The sequence below is a fragment of the Halichoerus grypus genome, chromosome 10 (assembly GCF_964656455.1).
Source record: "Halichoerus grypus chromosome 10, mHalGry1.hap1.1, whole genome shotgun sequence".
NCBI lineage: Eukaryota > Metazoa > Chordata > Mammalia > Carnivora > Phocidae > Halichoerus > Halichoerus grypus.
Window position 1 is genome coordinate 57,831,663 of NC_135721.1, and position 20,227 is coordinate 57,851,889.

The following is a 20,227-nucleotide window of genomic DNA, read 5'->3' on the forward strand; positions in this document are numbered from 1 at the left end:
TTTATTACAATAAACTATATCCACATACGACAAAATTACAAATCAATCCCTAATTTGAAAAGTCCAGAGAGTTCCAATGTTAATTGAAATGGAATATTTAAATTAAATTGTTAGAGAACTACTTCAATATTATTGCATTCCTAATTACAAATTCAATATTACTGAAGTACTAATAAATATGTTAAAAGGTTGTTAAAAAAAAGTAGTTCCTTCTGAAGAATGATCATCCAAAGAATAATGGTTCATTTTATGATATACAGAGAATGCTGTTTCAAGCTCATTAAACCCAATGCATTTTTATAGCAATTAACAACATGTGGTTAATTATTATGCAGGATTTGCTATATAATATTAATTGTGATTAACTCATTTTTTCTAAGAAGAGGAAATATGTTTGGGAAGTATAGTACTTTTTATGTTTTATTATAAGTTAGACTTTAATAAACTTTGGAATTGTATATGAAAAACAAAGAGTTTTCTAAATAAGTTTTAAAGTTGAGTCAAAAATATCTTTTAGGGAATAATCTTTGTAGATTTGACATCTACATAAATAAAGTCTGTTCTACATTTAAAACATATATTTGAAGCATCGTCTTTATGTAAATCACTATACTTGGCATTGGGAGAAATATAAAAATGAATCGATTCAATCCCTGGACTCAAGGTTCCTGTGTTACCAAGGTAATTTAAAGAATTTCTGATTCCTTAAACTGTGTTCCAATGAATTAGTTAACTTTGCAACTCTCTTTGATTACTCTCTCATGAAGCAGTTTAAAGGCTTTCTTCTCGTATCAAGGTGGTTCTCAAACATGGGTCAAAGTCGAATTACCTGAGGATCTTTTGGAATATACACATGTGAGGACCACATCCCCAGATTTCTGACTCATAGTCTGCAGTGGGACTTGGGCATTTGTGTTTTAAAAAATGACCAAGTGGCTGGGGCTAAGGGTGGGGACTGAGGAATGACTGCAAAAGGGCAGAAGCTTTCTTTTTAGGGTAATGGAAATATTCTAAAATTAGATTGTGATGATGATTGCATAGCTCTATAAATTTGCTAGAAATTACTGAATTCTGCAATTCAAATAGTGAGTTTTATGGTATGTAAATTATACCTCAAAAAAGTAGATAAGAAGGGAAAAAAAATCTGTGGGATATAGTCAAAATGTTACTCAGAGGAGTTTTATATTCTTTTTAGATGCGTGTTTTGATAAGAAAAAGACTGAAAAGAAATGAACAGAGCATTCAACATAAGAAACTGGAAAAGAACAAAAACAACAAAAATAGAATAAAGATCAAAACAGAAATTTGATGGAAATAAAACCTTTAACTCCCAAATTGCTTCTTTAAAAAGAACAACTTAATGAACAAATCTCTAGCAACTCTAATAAAGAAAAAAAGAAAAAACACAATAGTAACACAAATAATAAAATAGAAGTATAACCACAGATACAAGAGATATTAAAAATATTAGAATAGTGTATGCCACTTCATAACAATATATTGAGAAACTAGATGAAATGGAAGAATTTCTAGGAAAATATAAACTTGCCAAACTATATACAAGAAAAGGTAAAAAAAATAGGTCAATATCCTTAAAATATTTTTAAGCTAGTCAAAGATATTCCTCCCCCAGAAGTTCCAGGCCCAGATGACATTGTGAGTAAATTTTCTCAAATGTTCAAGGTACAGGTAATTTCTACATCATTTAAGCTGTTTTGGAGAATAGAAAGAGATGAAAATCTGTCAAATTCCTTCTATATGTTTATTGAATAAAATTGAATTGAATTTTTGATTGAATTGAATTGAATAAAATAATGTTCAGAAACAGATACATATGACTTTTAAATTTAGTATGTTTTGGAGAATAGAAAGAGATGAAAATCTGTCAAATTCCTTCTATATGTTTAATATAATGTTTATACCAATATGTTTATACCAAGACAAAAATTATACAAAAGAAATGAAACATTCTAGCCTAATCTCATTCATGACTTCAGGTACTTAGAACCTAAACTAAATGTAGCAGTATAGGAAAAAACAACATATCATGATCAAATAGAATTTAGAAATGGAAGAATGGTTCAACATCAGAAAACACAATACTTTAATTCATAACATTAATATGTGAAGGTCATTTACTCATTTTGATAGAGGAGGCAATACTAACACTTCACAAAAACTTTAGTAACCTAGGAATAGAAATACTTAATTTGATAAAGAGTATCAAGAAGTCAATAGCAAACTTTATATGAAATCTTAAAGCACTAGAGATATAATGTCACTGGAATTAGAAACAAGACAAAAATTCTTGTCATCATTAATATTGTTCAACAACGTTCTGGAAACCCTCACCAATGTAGTAAGGCACATAAACTAGTTTCATTCTCTTTCTCTGTAGGTAGATAGATGCATACACACACACACACACACACACACATACACACACAGGTAATAAGGAGAGAAATACTAGAAAAGATGAAACAAAATGCCATGTTTATGTATCTAAAAAGATACAAAATAATTGATTTAGAAAAAACTATTAAACAGATTTTAGTAAGGAAACAGGTATAAGAACAAAATACAAATTACTAATAGCTTTCATAGATACCAATAGTAACTAATTAGAAAGAATCAAAAAGGACCCCATTTGTTTTACCAACAAAACTACCAATTGCAATGGAATAAACTTATCCAAAAATACACAAGAGATGAAGAAAACTATAAAACTTTCTAGAAAGTATTCTAGAAGACCCAGAAAAAGAGAAAAACATGCTATGATTCAAGATGGGAAGATGAGATGTTGTAAAGATCACCTCAAATTTAAAAGCTCTTTAAAAGAGCTTTAAAATCTTTAAAATCCTTTTAAAAAGGATTCTTTTTTTAAAAGATTTTATTTATTTATTTGACAGAGAGAGACACAGCGAGAGAGGGAACACAAGCGGGGAGAGTGGGAGAGGGAGAATCAGACCTCCCGCCGAGCAGGGAGCCTGATGCAGGGCTCAATGCGGGGCTTTATCCCAGGACCCTGAGATCATGACCTGAGCTGAAGGTAGATGCTTAAGGACTGAGCCACCCAGACGCCCCAACTAAAAGGATTCTTTAATGGAATTGGCAAGGTAATTCCAAGTTTATTTGGTTGAATAGATTATCAATGATTACAAAGCAAATTATAAGAATAAAAATGAGAAGGAACTGAATCTTTTAACAAAGCTTACAATAAAGCTATAGTGATGAAAATAGTGTAATATTGGCACAGAAATAGATCAATTGAATAAAATAATGTTCAGAAACAGATACATATGACTTTTAAATTTAGTGTGTGAAAAACATGTCATTTCAAACCATAGTGGAAAGAATGGACTAATCAATAGTTTGAGGTAAACTGGATACCCATTTAGGAGAAAAAATTAGAGTTCTCTTCATACCACACATTTTTTAAAAACTAAATTCCAAAGGAATTAAATAGTGAAATGAAAAAAGGCAAAACTGTAAAAGTTCTAGAATAAAATATAGAAAATATTTAATAATATCGGGAAAGATCTTCCTAAGTAAGGTACAAACTTCAGAAGCCACCAAAAAAAAAAAAAAAAAAAAAAGGTAGAGCAATGATTGCATAAAAATATAAACCTTCTGTAAAAGAAGTAACAGAGAAAATATTCCTATTCCTAGTACAAGAACACTGCCTATAAATAAATAAAAGGCAACACCCAACTAGAAAAGGGCAAAAAATATGAACAAGTAGTCCGCAAAAACCCAAAATGCTAATAACACCTAATAAGCATATGAAAAGATGTTCAGCTTTGCTGGCAATTAGGAAAATGCAAATTAAAAATGAGATCCTATTTTTGTCCATAAAATTACAAAAAGTTAAACATACAGATGAAGTTCAGGTTTGCCTAGGATAAGAGGAAAGAAAACTCATACTTTGTGAAGTGTCACAGCGAATCATGACAGCCTATTTGGAGTGACAAATAACTGTCAAATAATAAATGTCATCACAATGTGCCATAACTATCAAAATAAAAATATATATATATATTTTTTAAGATTTATTTATTTATTTGAAAGAAAGAGAGCAAGAGAGCTGGAGGGAGGAGCAGAGAGAGACCTAAACAAAGTCCCTGCTGAGCAGGAGCCCAATGCAGGGCTTGATCTCATGATCCTGAGATCACAACCTGAGCTGAAACCAAGAGTCTCACTTAACTGACTGCACCACCCAGGCACCCCTCAAAATTAAAAACATTTTTAACTCGCAGTTTTAGGTTTGTGTTCTATAGAAATACTTGCATAAGTGTGCAAGGTTATATGTATAAGGAATACTATTTGTAATAGCTCAAACTATGAGACCTCAATGTCAACAGCAGGAGAATGGTTAAATGGATGCTGAAATAGTTATAAAATGGAAACCCCTCCACCATTTAAAAATCAGAAGTCTGTATTATTATGAATAATTAAGTGAAAAAATTATGTAATAATATGTAAAGTAGGACTTCATTTTGTGAAAACAAATAATGTGTATGCCTGAATAGTCTCAAAAAATGTCTGGAAAGTTACCAAAGATTTGACTGTGTTTGCTTCTTCAGGATGGGTGTGGAAAGAGGTGGGGTGATATTGTAAGTGGTTGGAGATTTTTACTTTCTACATTATAAATTATTTATATATGTGTATGTGATCTATAAATAATTTTGTATTCATTGAGTTACTTGGCAATAAAAAATAATAAAAATAAAATGAACATATACCAAAGAATATGAGAAAAGGGTCAATTGTACAAAAATATATTTCACAGAAATTACAATTGACAGCTAGGTAAAATGGAAATAAACTGGAACCCCTCTAAATCCTAAACAAGAAGGAATCCTAAACCCCAACTCCATTTTTTATGCATTTGTATGAATTGCAAACCTACTGCAAAATTTAGGGACTTAACTGACACCAGACCCACACCTATATATTTTCTAGAACAACCACAAAAAATAGCAGAGCATTCAAAGATTCACACATTCTGTTTTGGATCTGGGCCCACCTACACAAATGAATAACACCACAGACGTTGATGTGTCACCTCTGGAGTTCATCTAGATTATCACCTACATTTTCATTCCAGGAAAGCTATTCTTCACTCTGAGCTTAGTTGGAGGAGAAAAAGGAGAAGAACAAGGGGAAGAAGAAAGAAAAGAAGTAGGAGGAAGTGGAGGAGGAAGAAAAGAGCTTTGACCTGTAATACAAATATGGTTGTAAAACTGAATAATCACTCCAAAGCACACAGGTATAGGTCTAGAGATCTAGCCTAAAACTGCAAGTATATTTGATCCCAAATTGGACTCCAGATCAACATTAAATAAGGTGGCTTTTGCTTTCATTTTGATGCTGGTAGGCTGGGTCCAAGGACCGAGGGGTCCTGCAGGACCAGTCAAGAGGGTCCTTGGCTTCATGAAAGATGGAAATCATATGTGAGCCAGCAGGAGATGAAAGCAGAGTTTAGTGAAAATATAGAGAGAGCAGATAACAGACAGAGTGAGTATCCAGGAGACTCAAAAAGGAAAGGAGGGAGTTTCTCCTATATTCGGGGTCTAGGGTTTTTACTGGAGACCGTGGTCTGGTGGACATGTCCTCTCAGGCATCCAGGAACCAGTTAGAACAAAGATGAGAGCCCAGGTGTCATTCCTTGGAGCCAGGGGTCTTGGCGTTGATATGTCTAGCTTCTGGTGGTATGGAATTAGCATATGATGGTTTCCTTCATCATTCTCACTTGGTCATTCTTCAGATTTTATTTATCCTAGAGAACCATTAACTCCTTGTCTCTTATAAGGAGGCTATTTACAATGCATGTGTAAGGTGGGGTGGGGGTGCAGATCCTAGCAAGAATAGAAGCAGGAAAAAGCAAAAAGCAGAGTTTTTATGGAATCATTCAGTTTCCCTGTCTCAATTTCAGTAGTTTCTTTAAAAGAGGATATACCTTTTTTACAACTAGATAGATCCAAACAAAGGCCAGAGAGCCATAAAATTTAGTATAATGACAAGATTAATGTACTAGTCTCAATAATCAGAGATTTGGCATTGTTTTCAGTTCGATGAGCTTCTCTTAAAACTGAGCAACTAGGCTAGAGAAGATTTATTAATTTGGAGTTTGTAATCTAAGGGCAATTGAAGAAACTTATAGCATGAGTAATGTTCATCAAAATTTATGAATTCCTTTTGTAATTGTGACTTTGTTTCTATTGAATAGTCATATAGTGTTTCAAAATCTGATTTCACTGAGCCAAAGGTAGTTTCTCAACATGAAATAAATGATGACTTCAGGTAACAACTGCAAAATCCACACGGTCAGTTTGAGTCTCAATACCTGTACCTCCTTGAACAAATATGTGATAATGTTTGATTTTCCTTTCCCACGTTTAAGTTCCATTTCCTCACTTTCTGGCCACATCAGTAAGAAAATACAATCCTGTGAGCTACCATGGAGATTCTCAAATTATATCTTAGAAGCATTTAATTCCCAAAGACCAAGAGCCAAGAAAACTTCAGTTAAAAAAACAAATCAACTAAGTTTCCTTGTTTTAGCTATTCAACTGCTTTAAAATAAACAAATGTGGGGCACCCGGGTGGCTCAGTTGGTTGAGCGTAGGACTCTTGATTTTGGCTCAGGTCATGATCCTGGGGTCACGAGATCGAGCTACGCACAAGGCTCTACACTCAGCTTGGAGTCTACTTGCCCCTCTCCCTCCCCCTCTGACCCTCCCACCCTGTCCCTCCTCCCACATGTGTGCTCTCTCTAAATTAAATAAATAAAATCTTTTAAAAAAATTAAATGAACTAAATATTGCTTCAAGTTCTTTCAAATATCCCAACTTTGGTGACAAGGAAAGGCATTGAGACAAAGAAAATTCACATGCTCCATCACATGGGAAAATTTTAACAAGTTAAAAGCACAAATATCCAGAGACTGAAACAAAAGAAAGAATAAACTGATGGACCCTCTTTTCGTTTGTCTTACAGGCATCCTATATGTGCCAGATAAGCTCATCTTTATCTGGGGAACATGTAGAACTAAGATGAAGTAAAGGGAGATGGAAGAAAATATAATAGTTTAAGAGAATGTCGTAAAATAATAGGTTTCATATTTGCCAATGGCTGGTGATCTCTGCAGGTAATTACAAAAGAGGATTTCTAAAATATTTGATCTGCAATGGCCCAAAACATGCATAAGTAGTCAAGCTTCCAAGATGGCTATATTAAAAGCTAATACTCCTTTTGGGTCAGATTGCTTTCAAAATAGCATCACTATCTTATCTTTGCCTGACAAATCTAATTCTTTAATATCCTTTAAAATAGCTGATAAATGGAAAAAAGTCAGAGCCATAGTAATAATTACAATTCATTTTTTAAAAAGTTTTTATTTTGAAATAATTATAGATTCCTAGGAAGTTGCAACTGTAGTATAAAGAGTCCCATGTACCCTTCATGGTGATCTCTTCTATAGCTGTAGTAGAACACCCAAACCAGGAAACTGACACTGGTACATTCCTGTTGATGTACCAATCACAGGTGTATGTTACTCAGTTGCTGCCATTTTTGTAACCTGCATTCATTTGTGTGTGTGGGGGGGTGTAGTTTTATACAATTTAATGTCATGTATAGATCTGTGTAACCACCGTTATATCAAATTCAGCAGAATAATTCCCTGGTGCTAACACTTGGTGTTAGTGCCCCCCCCCCCCACCTCATCCCCTCTGTGTGTGTCATCTGGTTACCACTAATCTCTTTTGAATCTGTTATTTCAAAAACATAATATAAATAGAATCTTACCGCATTTAGCCTTTTGAGACTGAGTTTTTTCACTCAGCCTAATGCCCTTGAGGTCCATTCAGGCTGTTTTCATGTACCAATAGTTTATTCCTTTCTATTGCTGAGTAATATTCCATTGCATATCATACAGTTTGTTCAATCATTCACCCACAAAAAGAGCATTTCAGCTGTTTCCAGTATTTTGCTAGTCAGAATAAAGCTGCAATGAACATCCTCATACAGGTTTGATGTGAACCTAAGTTTTCATTTTTCAGAGATACACATCCAAGAGTGTGATTGCTGAATTGTATGTTTAGTTTTGTAAGAAAATGCCAAACTGTTTTCCAGAGTGGCTGTACCATTTTAAATTCCTACCTGCAATATATGATAGATCCAGTTTCTCTACATCCTGACCAGTAGTATGATCACTTTGAGTGATCATTTTAGTCATTCTGATAGCTGTGTAGTGATATCAAATGGATGACAATGTTGAACATCTTTTCATGTCATTATTTGCCATCCCTACATCCTCTTCTGTGAAATCCTTTCATGTCTTTTATCCATTTTATAATTGGATTTTTTTTTTTACTGTTGAGTTTTGAGTTTAAATACACACACACACACACACACACACACATACACACTTATTAGATGTAAGGCTTTTAGCAGATATGTGGTTTGCAAATATTTTCTCCCACAAACTCATTTTTATAAAACAAAATTCGGAACTGGACCATAGGTGGAAGGACATTTGATTTTGTAGAAAAGGATTACATTAAAAACTATACGATTTTGATGTAAAACCTCCCCAAAGAGAGACAGGCACTCTCATATATAACTGGTGGTAGTATACACTGGTTCAACCTTTCTGAAGGGCAGTTGGACAAAATGGATCTCAAAGTATATGCTATAGATTCTCTTTTTAAAAATATATGCATAGGGGCACCTGGGTGGCTCAGTTGGTTGAGCGTCAGACTCTTGATCTCAGCTCAGGTCTTGATCTCAGGGTTGTGAGTTCAAGCCCTGCATTGCGCTCTGTGCTGGGCAAGGAGCCCGCTTTAAAAAAAATGGCGGGGGCACCTGGGTGGTTCAGTCAGTTAAGCATCTACCTTTGGCTCAGGTCATGATCTCAGGGTCCTGGGATCGAGCCCTGCTCAGCAGGAAGTCTGCTTCTCCCTCTCCCTCTGCCCCTCCCCCCCACTCATGCTTGTGCACTCTCTCTCAAATAAATAAATAAAATCTTAAAAAAAAAAAAAAAATATATATATATATATATATACACACACACACATATATGCATAGAAAAAATTCTGGAAGTATATATTAAACTATTAAAGTATATAATAGTTCTTTCTAGATAATGATTTAAACATTCTCTTTTCTATAATGAGTATTTCTTACAATTTTTTTCAAAAGTTTTTTAAAAAGCTTTCTTTCAAAAGTTTTTCTTTAAAATGTAATAACTAGCTATCACTTATTTTTTTTGTTTTGTTTTTTGTTTTTTCATAAAGATTTTATTTACTTATTAAGAGAGAGAGAAAAAGAGCACAAGGGGAGGCCCAGAGGGAGAAGGGGAGAGAGTCTCAAGCAGACTCCCTGCCAAGAGTGGAGCCCGACAGGGGGCTTGATCTCAGGACCCTGAGATCATGACCTAAGCAGAAACCAAGAGTTGGTTGCCCAACTGACTGTGCCACCCAGGCACCCCAGGTTTTTTGTTTTTTTAAAGATGTATTTGTTTGACAGAGAAAGAGAGAGAGAGCTTGAGCAGGAGGGGCAGAGGGAGAGGGGAGAGGGAGAGAGAGAATCCCAAGCAGACTCCATGTGAGCTTGGAGCCCGATATGGGGCTTAATCTCACGACCTGGAGATCACTACCTGAGCTGAAACCAAGACTAGGATGTTCAACCGACTGTGCTACCCAGGCACCCTTGTTTTTTTGTTTTTTTAAGTAAACTCTGTGCCAAACGTGGGGCTCGAACTGAGGACCCTAAGATCAAGAGTCACATGCTCTATCGACTGACCAGCCAGACAACCCCCAGCTACCATCACTGAGTTCTGATAGGTGCTTTACAGACATTACCTAATTTAATTTATTCTCACTTTACAAATGAAGAAGTTGAAGCCCAGAGATATTAAAAAAAAAAACTTTTAAAATGTCATGGCCAGGGAGGTGGGTGGGGGTGGGCTGGATGGGTGATGGGTATTAAGGAGGGCACGTGTTATGATGAGCACTGGGTGTTGTATGTAAGTGATGAATCACTGAATTCTACTCCAGAAACCAATACTGCCCTGTAAGTTAACTGACTAGAATTTCAATAAAATTTTTTTTTTAAATGTCACGGCCAGAAAGTGGTACTAAAATGTAAACACTATGAGATTGAGGATGTTGTCTGTTTTGTCTACTGTTGTATCCCTAGGATCTAGAACTCACTAAATATTTTTAAATGAATAATAGGCAGAACCAGGCTTTGTACCCAAATATGTCTTACTCCAAAACCTCCGTCCAAACTCTAAACCAACACTCCAAAGCCCTTCTGCAATTTATGACCTTGGTAAATGTGTTCCTTCACCTTTAATTTACTTCATTTAAAATAGGAAGAAATGACCCCCCAAAATGAGAAATGTATGCGGAATATGAGGATGCTCTAGGAAATATGAAGTCACATGATAGATAACTGTGTTGCCCTAGTCAATAAATAAATAGTTTATAGATAAGCTTAACAAACTTTGTAACATTTACATTTTATTTAACATGGTGCTTGTAGCCATTGCTAGGAAAATTTGGATATTTGACACTTATGTTATGAATTCAATTCTGAATTCATTATACTATTATTTCTATGGGAAAACTCAGCTTATCTCATATAATTTTGACTTCTAGTAGCTTTTTCTAGAAGCACAGCACATTGGAAGAATGAATATTTTTGATATTGCTATTCAAAATCATAATTTATTCCTTAGTAGCTACATAGCCTTTTAAATCAGCATGAAATATGATTTTTGGAAGAAATCTGACATTCAAACTATAATTTTATGATAGGTATAGCAATGTCAACCTGAATTAGAATAAAGCTTCAACTTATGACAAACATCTTATTTCCAGTTCCTGATTAAATTTTACTAATAGAACCATAATATCATAATTACTAGATCTCGGCCAAGAGACCAAGAAGCATAAGTTAGTCACATTTATTAAATTTACGAAAGGCCAAGTTTTTCATACAGCGCTATTAGATCCCAACTTTCTGTCATTGCTGTTGCCCCACTCAGTTTTGTTGACTAGGTTAAGGCATGAAGAGAGTATTTAAGATGATTTTACTAGAGACATGCCCTCTATCATCATTTTGACTTAATATTGTTTTGGGAGTTCAGGCCAGTGTAAGGAGTGAGATGAAACAAAACTAAAAGAGAGAAATAGTGGAAGAAACAAAAACATCACTATTCGAAGACAATTGATTATGTATCTAACAGAATGCCCAAGGAATCTGCTAGAATTTTTAGGCTTAATAGAATAATAAATGGCCAGATAAAACATAAAATATAAAAAAGCCATTAAGATTCTTGAATACCAATAATTACAAACTAGAAAAGCTTAATTTAAAAAAGAGATCCAATTTACAACAGCAATAAAATATAAAGAGAAATAGACTTAATAGGAAGTGTTTATTAAAATAATAAAACTTATTGGGCAGTAACATCTAGAAAGAATAAAATACTGTAAAGATATCAATTCTTACTGTTATTTTTAAATCTAGTGCAATCCTAATCAAAATAAAAATGGACTTCTCTTTAAATTTGAAGAATGTTATAATATTCAGTAAAGAGGCGAGAATAAGAAAAATATTCTAAAAATGAGAAAGGAAAGAGCAAATGAAACAGAAATATAAGTCAGTGAAACAGAAGAGAAGCCTCAGAAATAAGCCCAGTTGTATATAAGGATTAAGAAATGACCAAGTGATGGGGCTCCTGGGTGGTTCAGTCATTAAGCGTCTGCTCACGTCATGATCCCAGGGTCCTGGGATCGAGCCCCGCATCCGGCTCCCTGCTCCGCGGGAAGCCTGCTTCTCCCTCTCCCACTCCCCCTGCTTGTGTTTCCTCTCTCGCTGTGTCTCTCTTTGTCAAATAAATAAAATCTTTAAAAAAAAAAAAAATGACCAAGTGCAATGCAAAACAATAGAGATTATTTTTAAATACACATTTGTGGAAATCATTCATTAGAAATTTGAATTAAATTATTTTAGATCAAATATTTCATCAGCCCCCCAAATATATTCCAGACGTTTTAAGTAACTAACTACCTTTAAACACATAAATAAGCAAATAAACAAGAGTGAGCGAATGTTGATCAAATCTCAAGAGATATGATCATTTTCTTTGACTTTGAAGCAATAAAAAAAATTACAAGGGGAGGGATCATGGTTTCATACCTAATTTTAAAAACATTTATTCAACTTAAAAATAGGAAAACTAGGTAGAAATTAAAGAATTACGTTAAATTTTTAGGTTAGTGGAACTTGCATGGCCTATTGTATCTTCTGCACCTTGCATAGTGCCGGGCACATAGTAAATGTTCAATAGATATTTGTTGAACAAATATTGCAATAATTAACTAAGTAGACGTTGATTAATTCTATAAGACAAGGAAGTGACCCTAGAGTCCAATTAGCCAGCTGCAACTAGGAATGATGAGCGCAAATTAATTTCTTTGGCCCAGATGCATAAGAACCCTGGACAGGAGGCTGCCTAATCAGCTGTGGAATGGACAAGAGATGGGGACAACAGGTGGGCTGTGGAGTGCTCTCAGGCCAAATCATGTCATACTATATGCATTAGCTGTTGGAGGGTGATAGCAGCCAGCAGGCCACACTGGTCTGGGACAATCAGCAAATGAATGGCTTGACTCAATCAAGAAATCTTGTTCAACTTGGGAGGCCGAGAGACCAGGGTGCTGAATGACAGGACTTATAAACAGCAGACTGAGCTGCTAAACAAAGGGCGATTGTGTTTGGAGAGAAGAAAGAGAGGACCACATACTTCTTGTCAGTCTTTTTCTAGGATAACTATTCAATGGAGTGAAGCCTCCTTAAGCACTCAGACTTGATGGTTGCTGCATTTTCCATGTGAGACAGTCAGAGGGATTTTAACATCCGTAGATGATTGTTCCCAGTGTGTAGTGAAGGAAACACTCATTCAAAGTCGTTCAGTGGTAAGGGAGTAATGCAGTAAGGTGTTCTGCATTATTTTCTGTCTACTTGGTGCTGATGGCTCACAGCATTCAATACCTTTTTGCTGAATCAGTAAATGAGTTGAGCATCATTTGGATAAGGCTAAAAAATGGTCAGTGTGGTTTTGTCAAGATCTTGCTTTCCTCTTTGTCATTGGAAACTAGTGTTGGAAACATAGAGAACTAGTCTAATATTTGCTAATGTTGTGAATCTATGTGTTTCCATCTTTTTAGCCCTGTTTTCCCAGAGTGATGAAAATAAACACATTGACAGGAATTAGGAGCACCGAACTGTCCATCTTCACAGCATGTCTGGATCCAGGGTTTCTCTGCTGTAATGAGGCCCCCATAGGCTTATCCAGAACAATTGCCCATCTGTCACCTAGATTGGAGGATAGTCAGTCCTTCAAGATGAGTAGAAATTTTTTTTGCTATTATCACCTGACCAGCAGACAGGTTACTTGATGGACTGGGCCAAATAAGTTGGCAAGCCATTCATTTCCTAGCTTCCCTATAGCAACTTCCTGAGTACAATGAGGAAAGAAGAGCAGATTTTTAAAAAACTATTTGTGAAATAGCTGGTAATGGCAGGACCAGTGTTTAGCACATTTAAAATCGGTATTTCTACATAGTGGCAGGATGAGAGAAACTTTTATGCCAAATATTTTTAACTTCATGATCGAATTGGAATAATATCAAAAGTGATTGTCATCTGAGGCAGTAGAATTCAATTTTCCTTGCATTATGGAGATTTCTCTGAGCAGACCCAGGTTAAACTATTGCTCCGAGGTTGATGACACATTTGATTCCTTGTGCCAACAATGACTTCAGCCTGATGGCAACCTTTACAAATTGCTTCCTGTAAATTCTTTGTGAGAATAACAAGCAATTCATTTTGCTTGAGAGTGACTTTTAGCTAAGGGACTCCACCCAGCAATCTGGATTTAATAAAACAAAATACACTTCGGTATTACAAACATATTTTTTGAAATGTAAGTTCCCCACATAAGTTTTTGTAAAAGCAAAGCATTTTCATTTTATACTCAGCGAGAGCCAGATGGATCCTAATGCATAGCTGGCCAACTATTACTTAGTTTATCTGATCAGTTGGTGGGGAAGAATGGTAGGGGAGGGAAGACCACTGAAGAGCCACACGTGTGTGTTCATGTAAGATATTCAAGTTAATATTTACAAAAGTCTTTAAAGCCACAACCAGAACAATGCTTGGTCATTCAACCATTCATTCATTCACTTATTCAGCACACAGTACTTACTGAGCAACAGGAACTGTTGTAGGCTCTGGAGGGTACCATAGTTGAACAAAACAGACAATACTTCTGCTCTCATGGAACTTATATTCTAGTGAGGGAAGACAGAAAATAAGCCAAAAATTACCCAAAGAAAAAAGTTTTTAAAGAGAACTCCATGTTTTTAATGGGAAAGGTACAGGAATTATTTGTTTACAGAAGAGTATTAGGAGAATGTATGTCTTTGTGACTGGTAGTAGATAAAATCATATTAGTAAATATTTAAGCTTGGATTGTTCAGCCACTGTGTATATAATTTGTGACCTTGTTCCTGAACTCAGAGAGCTTACAATTCCAATTTGCAAGGTGTTCCTGTACATCATGTAGACAAAAAGGAAAGGAAGAACCAGCAGATATTTTGTATACCATCTGAATCAGAACTACCTTGCCTTCACAGTCACAGTCAGGGTGAAGTAGGTTTAAAATCCTTGGGCCTCTTGGAACTTAAATAAGAATTCTTTGACACTGTGTGTCTTCTCCTATTTGGTAAAAAACAAAACGAAACAAAACAACCCCCCCCCCCATGGCGTAATTGGCATGACAAGGAAACTCTGTGTGTGTGTGTGTGTGTGTGAAAGAATGTCCGATCCACTTTGCTCATTCTACTGAACTCACTATGATTAAAGGCTTTTAAAAAAGTTTTTATTTAGGGCGCCTGGGTGGCTCAGTCGTTAAGTGTCTGCCTTCAGCTCAGGTCATGATCCCAGGGTCCTGGGATCGAGCCCCACATCGGGCTCCCTGCTCTGCGGGAAGCCTGCTTCTTCCTCTCCCACTCCCCCTGCTTGTGTTCCTGCTCTCGCTATGTCTCTCTCTGTCAAACAAATAAAATCTTAAAAAAAAAAAAGTTTTTATTTAAATTGCAGTTAACGCACAGTGTTCTATTAGTTTCAGGTGTACAATATAGTGACTCAGCAATTCCATACATTAGCCAGTGCTCATCACAATAAAGGTTTTGTTGTTGTTTTTTTAATAAACATAAAAAGAAGGGCCTTGGCCCTTATGAGGTGAAGACCACAAGAACTCTTTAGAACAACACCTCTGAAATTTCTGCTCTAACTTCTATTCCCACTAACTCTTTCTTCAACTTTCCTCTTTTCAATGTCCTCTGCCAACTGGAATCATAAATCAAAGTTTATGATCATCTCCAGATATACTGGCCACAGACCTCATGAAATCAAAATCACTTTATGCTTCTGCTGTCTTCTGGAGTCCACCAGAACTATAACACTCACCTCCTCCATCTGGTTACTTAAGAGTTCTTAAGGACAACCATTCTCATGTCCCCAACCACAGTTGCTTATTGTTCCAAACTATGCCTCCAAGTCTTTTGTCCCTTTCTAAGAACACTTATTCATCTAACAAGCACATGTTTGTGGCTAACATGGGGCAACTGGGGCCTACAAAGATGTTGAAGGTACATAGTTCCTACTTTTTTAAAGCTTGTGGTTGAGAAGAGGGCTAACTACACAGCTCTAAAACAAGGTGGAAATGGGGCAAGCACCGTAAGAGAGAGACAAATGAAGCACCATGTTTGCTTAGAGGAAGCTTCTGGTGAGGGACCTCAGGATAGCAGCACTGTAAGAAGACTTTAAGGGGCAGGTAGAATTGCACCAGATCAGGGACGAGCAAGCAGATGTGAGTTTACTTCTTCATTTTATACTTTTTTCTCTTCTTAGTACATTATGCAGTCCTTCTCATTTTTATTTATGTTCTTCAAATGAGGCTTTCCTAATAAAAAATCTTTTTTAATCTCATAAACCTCTCTTTTTAATTTTCTTCCATTAATATTACTTTGAATTTTTAATAAGTTTGCTTTTAATTGGGTATTTAATCAACTTTACAATGAAAGTTAAATAGGAATATCTAAGTAACGAAAGCAACATGAACTTTCTTTAAAAAATCTCAAATCTCCATGTTTTCATAAACCCTGAAGACTTTTCCCATTCTATTGCTTGCATAAAAATAATTGCGCAAATTGTTAGAAACCAATATTTATCATTCTGAATTAAACATTTTTTTCTCATCTGCTATTGCTTTCTGTAGTCCTCAACCCATTGTTTACGTTTCTCATATTTATCATTCCTACCAGCAATATAGTGTTTTATTGTATCAATGTATCACATTTGCCTTGCTGTGTTCTTATTTCCCTGTAGATATGTGTTGGATGGCGAGACCGTTTCTAGTTTGTAGATGTACTAATGAGTATCTCCACACACATCCATCCATATGCTTTTTCTTTCCTTTGAATTACCTCCTCAGTCTGTGATACATTTTCTAGAGTGAAACAAGGTAATATATAATGTATGGCTAAGGGTGTGGGTGCTGGCAGCCCGACTGTGCTTTGTGCTTGAATCCTGGCTCTGCCACTCGCCTTCTGCGAGAACTTGAGCAAATTACTTAACCTCTCTGAGACATAGTTTCTTCATCTAAAAAATAGGAATAAAGTCGTACTCATCTCACATGATTAATGGGAGAATTATATGAGATAAAGATACATGTAAACCGTTAGGACTATGCTTCACCCATCATAAATGTTCAATAATGGTAGGGATTTTTTTTTTTTTAAGATTTTATTTTTAAGTAATCTCTACACCCAATGTGGAGCTTGAACCCACAACCCCGAGATCAAGAGTCGCACGCTCTACTGACGAGCCAGCCAGGCGCCCCTAAATAATGGTAGTTATTAATTATATACATTTCTTGGCATACTGTTTGTTGCATTCTAAAATTCAGCAAATGCTGATTTCCTTGTTTTCATCTACCCAAATTACTATAATTTGGACAAAGTATTTGATCATTTCTATTAATCATGGAATTACAAACTCAGGGTTGTGAATTTTAAAGATTTAGTCTCTGATTCACGTCAGATATGTTTAAGATGCTTTCCAGATAAAGAACATTAGCTTACAGAATCATCAGATGCTTCCAAATTTTCATCTTTGTGTATTGTTGTTCTTATTTTTTTGCTACAAGGATCCTACCTTACATTTATTATGTTTGTATTTTTCTATGGTAATAGATGGAGCCCTTGGTTTCAAGTAAAACACCTCAACCGTTTACAAGAAGGAAAGGTAGGGTACAGCCGGATGCTTGTTTCCTCCCTCTGTCTCTGGCATCTGCTCTTCTCTGTGCATGAGTTTCATTTTTCAACCTGGCTACCCCCTCCCCCCCAGGAGGAAACCTGGCCCCTGAGAGCTCCCAGGCTTCCTTTGACAGTGACTGCGTGTCATTATCAATTCCACATTCCCAGGAAAGGAGTCTTATTGGCCTGGCTTGGGTCAGTTGCTCACTCCTAAGGCCATCAACTGTGGCCAGGGAGTTTGGCCATGTAACTGGTAGTCCCAGTCAGAGTCATTTATCTGGAGGGGAAGGAAAAGCATTAACCCCAAGGGAGGGTGCTAAACAGAAGGGCTCTGGCCAGACCAAATGACAGATTCCATCAACTCAAGTTATTAGAGGGGCTTGATATGTTTCACATATGTTTACTGTTTTTGTGTGAACCTCTTCCTCTTATGTGAAATGTTCATGTCTTTGACCATTTGTCATTAGAACATATTTTTCCCTTACATATTTATATCATTATGGGGCACCTGGGTGGCTCAGTCAGTTAAGTGTCCAACTCTTGATTTTGGCTCAGGTCGTGATCTCAGGGTTGTGAGATCAAGCCCCACGTTGGGCTCCGTGCTGGGCATGGAGCCTGCTTAAGATTCTCTCTCTCTCCCTCTGCCCCTCCCCCCTCTCTAAAACAAACAAACAAACAAATTTATGTCTTTCCCTAATGGTTTTGGGAATACAACTGTGCAAATACTAAAAAAATTTAGAAAGGCATCAAGATTACTGAAGAACTACTATGTTTAAGAAGTTGTTCTCAGTGCTATGAAAAGTTCAGAGAGCTGCATTACTGTAAAGAATTTAGTTTCTAATGGGATTGAATATACAAATAAAAAATGAAATAAAAAAGGCTGTACACAAGTCGTTCCTCAATTACGGAGACCACGTTCTTAAGAACTCTGAGGCAGAAGGCCTATGGTTCAAGAACTTAAATCCCTATGACAGAAATCACATTAGGGGAAATGATACTTGGAATAAACCTCTGAAAGCCATTAGAATTATGTTCTCATGTACTAAAATAAATATGACTTTTATACATCTTAACTTTACCATTTCATACTCACTAGCAAGATACCTTTCAGGACCTTTTTCCTGTAGTTTCTTTAAGATATTTACAAATCATTTTGTAGGCTTGTTAAAAAATATCCATAGCGAGAAGAATTCTTTCAGGGGTTGGTCCTCCTCTGAATGTTCAAGGTCTTATTTTATGACTTGGTGGTTTCTATCAGACACACTAATATCCGGTCTCCATTCCTTATACACCAAGGGCTTCCTAACAAGTATCCGTGACTTTGCCTGAGGGCTTCTCCCAGTAGCAGAAGCAGACTTGGTCAGGGACAGGCTAGAAGTGCTGCAGATGTAATACCTCCAGGAGAAAAAGAGAGTTGGTAGAAAACCGCACCAGTTCTCACCTCTTAGGTGGCAGGACTAAGGTGGGGGCCATACAGTGTCCCAGAGGTCTCCAGAGGGATTGGGTCCTAGTTGACCATAGCAGTAATGTGTTCATTAACACTTTGTATGACATCTAAACAAACAGCTTGCCTTAAAATCCTTGATTCAGGTTCTGCTTTTGGGCGGGAACTAAACCCAGGAGGAAGTTTGACTCCCAGCTCCTGGTCTCTGCCTCCTAAAATATCTGGGTTCTCAAGAAATGTTGGAGGCTTGAGAAAAACCTTTGAGAACTGATCCCCCAGCAATACCCAGAGTTTTGCAGTCCTGGATCTGCCCATTTTAACTTCATGCCAGGTACATGCATTTCTTCCCTATTCTCCCCACTGAAACCACAGGAAGTGCTTTCAAAGCCCTGGATTATTACTGCTTGTTTTCCTTGGTCCTGCCCAATCTTTCATTTCAAAAATCTTTTTTTTTTTTTAAAGATTTTTTATTTATTTATTTGACACAGAGAGACAGAGAGAGAGCACAAGCAGGGGGAGCAGCAGAGGGAGAGAGAGAAGCAGGCTCTCCGCTGAGCTGGTAGCCCGACGCGGGGCTCGATCCCAGGACCTCAAGATCATGACCTGAGCCGAAGGCAGACACCTAACCGACTGAGTCACCCAGGCGCCCCTCATTTCAAAAATCTTTGTCTCTGCTTTAGTTCCTCTCTACTTTCAACTTCCATTTCTCTTTTCCTAGCTATCCATGAAAGGAGTGATCTGCAATTTACATATTCCAGGACTGAAAGTCTACAGTTGCTGATAAAATATACATCTGTATGTATTAAATAAGAATTATGTCTAAGAGAATGTCATGGTTAGGGAGTTTAAAATGATGTATCAAAAAGGAAGTAGAAATACAACCTGCTCAATTAGAGAAGGCTTCACAGAGAAGTTTGGGACCCCCGATCTAGTCTTATCACCCATTTTTACAGATGGGGAAACTGAGATCTATAAGGTTAAATTACTGACTCAGAGTCCTACAGCTTATAGTTGGTGACCAACCCCCACTTCTCACCCCTCAATCCCTTCTGTGCTCCACCCCATGCTGCCCACTCACCATTTATCCAGCGGCACCCTTGCCTCTGCCTTTGTCTTTTGTTGGCCTTGAAGTTTGCCATGAGGACAAAGCCTGGAAAAGGATGAGAACAAATAGCACATTCTCCTAAGCACTCTCCACAGTGCACAATATCAGTTGTCCTGAGAGGGTTTTGATATGGGCTGAAAATATTGTTTTGTCTTAAATCTTGGAAAAAATTCTAGTTGCATGGAATTTTTTTCTCCAGAATTAATCATGGGTAGCATACTCTTTATCCTTGTTCTTTGACGATGCAGAAAACAAAATAGCCATTGAAGGCGCTCTTTG

The 20,227-nt window shown here is 36.5% G+C and overlaps 1 protein-coding gene across 1 annotated transcript in view; it reads right to left on the reverse strand.

The window, feature by feature from the left end:
• EHBP1 (EH domain binding protein 1) overlaps window positions 1–19,999 on the reverse strand; it is a 416,635-nt gene extending 396,636 nt beyond the window's left edge. The window contains exons 1-2 of the mRNA XM_078056492.1: window positions 19,922–19,999; window positions 14,285–14,369 (exon numbers count right to left, since the gene is read on the reverse strand). The gene's annotated coding sequence lies outside the window, so the exon portion shown is untranslated. The remainder of the gene's footprint in view (window positions 1–14,284; window positions 14,370–19,921) is intronic.
• Window positions 20,000–20,227: the final 228 nt, after the last annotated feature.